Below are 3,452 nucleotides of genomic sequence, written 5' to 3' on the forward strand. Positions count from 1 at the left end.
GAGACGGAAAGAGAAGTAAGACGGATAAACACAAAATACCAGCTTGGATAAGGAAATTTTAAAAAAATCTAAAATATGTAGTTTTAAATTGAGGAATGATAGAATGAAGAGCGAATTTTAAAAACATCAGCTTCAAGGGCGTTCGTATTGGTTAAATAAAACATGTGAAAAATGTTAAGAAAACTGAAAACGGTGCTGTCAGGCACTTTATGGGCCCACTTGTCAGGCCAAATCATTGAGAACTGCTTGATAGGCTAATCTAAACCCTTGATCCATCAAGCCACATTTGGGCCCCCCTTAAAGAGTGTGAGTGCCAAACTAATGATCATTGGACTCAAATTTTAAACATAATTTTGAGTCCAAGAATAGGTTTGGCACTCACAATCAGTTCTCATAATCTGAGGTTTTGCTATGAAAAGCTAACAAGTTGTGGGTAATAAAATAAGTCATTTTTAACATTCGAAAATCTAACGTTCAGTTACCCGTTTCTCCATATCCTGCTTTTTGAATAATAAAATAACTCATATATTTTAAGTAGAAGAAAGAGTGAGAATGAGAAGCACCATCAAAGGAGCCTTAAAATGTTGATTTTTATAATTAAAGGTCTTACTCGTTGGATGTTTGTTAAAGACATAACCAAGACTCTCTGGGAGCGTTTGGATCGTCCAAATTATGCATTGGACTCGGCATTTATTCTGATTCTGCCTGAGATTAGGGGTTGTTTGGACATGTGGATTTTAGAATCCAGGTTTTAGTTTGAAAGCGGTGTAAAATTCCGGATTTTACAAGCCATTATCCTGGATTTTAAGGAAGAAATCTAGATTTTAGAATTCTCTCTCCATCTTGAAATTTCTAAAACCTGAATTTAGGACGATCTCCTACTCTCTTGCTCGACGAAAAGAGGGGTGAGAAATCAGAAAACAACTTGTCTGCCATCTAGGGTTTTGAGGAAATCCAAGATTCTAAAATCCACATGTCCAAACGTATACGCGGATTTTAGAATCTTGGATTTCCTCAAAATCGTAATTGGGAAATGAGAGAAGAAGGAGACCGACTGCTTTACTTCTCTTTAGAATCTTGGATTTTTAGAAATCTAGGTTTCAGAAATCTCTCCTACATCCTGAGATTTCTAAAATCTGGAAACATTGTATGATCTCCTCTCTTGCTGACGGAAAGAAGGGCGAGAAATCAGAAAATGACAGATGGTCTCCTTCTCTCATCTCCCAACTACGATTTGGAGGAATTCCAAGATTCTAAAATCCGCATGTCCAAACGGATGCGCGGATTTTAGAATCTTAGATTTCCTCAAAATCGTAGTTGGGAGATGAGAGAAGAAGGAGACCGACTGCTTTACTTCTCTTTAGAATCTTGGATTTTGAGAAGAAATCTAGGTTTCAGAAATCTCTCCCACATCCCGAGATTTCTAAAACCTAGAGACATTGTATGATCTCCTCTCTTGCTGACAGAAAGAAGGGTGAGAAATCAGAAAACGACAGGTGGTTTTCTTCTTCTCTCATCTCCCAACTACGATTTGGAGGAAATCCAAGATTCTAAAATCCGCATGTCCAAACGGATAAGCGGATTTTAGAATCTTGGATTTCCTCAAAATCATAGTTGGGAAATGAGAGAAGAAGGAGACCGACTGCTTTACTTCTCTTTAGAAAGAATCTTGGATTTTAACAAAGAATCTTGGATTTTAAGAAAGAAATCTAGGTTTCAGAAATCTCTCCCACCTCCTGAGATTTCTAAAACCTGGAAACATTGTATGATCTCCTCTCTTGCTAACAGAAAGAAGGGCGAGAAATCAGAAAATGACAGGTGGTCTCCTTCTCTCATCTCCCAACTACGATTTGGAGGAAATCCGAGATTCTAAAATCCACATGTCCAAACGGATGCGCGGATTTTAGAATCTTATATTTCCTCAAAATCGTAGTTGGGAGATGAGAGAAGAATGAGACCGACTGCTTTACTTCTCTTTAGAATCTTGGATTTTGAGTAAGAAATCTAGGTTTCAGAAATCTCTCCCACATCCCGAGATTTCTAAAACCTGGAGACATTGTATGATCTCCTCTCTTGCTGACAGAAAGAAGGGCGAGAAATCAGAAAACGACAAGTGGTCTTCTTCTTCTCTCATCTCCCAACTACGATTTGGAGGAAATCCAAGATTCTAAAATCCGCATGTCCAAACGGATAAGCGGATTTTAGAATCTTGGATTTCCTCAAAATCGTAGTTGGGAGATGAGAGAAGAAGGAGACCCACTGCTTTACTTCTCTTTAGAAAGAATCTTGATTTTAAGAAAGAAATCTAGGTTTCAGAAATCTCTCCTACCTCTTGAGATTTCTAATACCTGGAAACATTGTATGATCTCCTCTCTTGCTGACGGAAAGAAGGGCGAGAAATCAGAAAATGACAGGTGGTCTCCTTCTCTCATCTCCCAACTACGATTTGGAGGAAATCCAAGATTCTAAAATCTGCATGTCCAAACGGATGCGCGGATTTTAGAATCTTAGATTTCCTCAAAATCGTAGTTGGGAGATGAGAGAAGAAGGAGACCGACTGCTTTACTTCTCTTTAGAATCTTGGATTTTGAGTAAGAAATCTAGGTTTCAGAAATCTCTCCCACATCCTGAGATTTCTAAAACCTGGAGACATTGTATGATCTCCTCTCTTGCTGACAGAAAGAAGAGCGAGAAATCAGAAAACGACAGGTGGTCTTCTTCTTCTCTCATCTCCCAACTACGATTTGGAGGGAATCCAAGATTCTAAAATCCGCATGTCCAAACGGATAAGCAGATTTTAGAATCTTGGATTTCCTCAAAATCGTAGTTGGGAGATGAGAGAAGAAGGAGACAGACTGCTTTACTTCTCTTTAGAAAGAATCTTGGATTTTAAGAAAGAAATCTAGGTTTCGGAAATCTCTCCCACCTCCTGAGATTTCTAAAACCTAGAAACATTGTATGATCTCCTCTCTTGCTGACGGAAAGAAGGGCGAGAAATCAGAAAACAACAAATGGTCGTCTTCTTCTCTCATCTCCCAACTGCAATTTGGAGGAAATCCAAGATTATAAAATCTGCATATCCAAATGGTCCCTTAGTGTTTTGGTTAAAAAAAAAAGAATAAGGGTGAAAATGATACCTAAAGGAGAAAAGTGCTGGAAACTATTTCTTGCCCAATTGAGTTAGTCTACAGTAGGGCTGCACAAAAAACCAGGCAAACCGATAAACCAAACCGAACAGGGCCTGGTTCGGTTCGGTTCGGTTCTTCTAGGCATTGGTTCGGTCACGATTAAGACTTTTACAGAACCGATCCCATCGGTTTGGTTGATGGTTTTTGAGTTTTAATCCAAAAATGAACTGAGTTGACAGGGAAAACTGTAGACACCCCATTTTGGTCACCCTTGTAAACGCCCATTTTTGCCCCCTTCCCCCCTAACTCAAAATTGCACCTCCT

This window comes from Tasmannia lanceolata, unplaced genomic scaffold, assembly GCF_043159265.1.
Source record: "Tasmannia lanceolata isolate RefF3 unplaced genomic scaffold, GAP_Taslan_0.1 ptg000024l, whole genome shotgun sequence".
Lineage (NCBI taxonomy): Eukaryota > Viridiplantae > Streptophyta > Magnoliopsida > Canellales > Winteraceae > Tasmannia > Tasmannia lanceolata.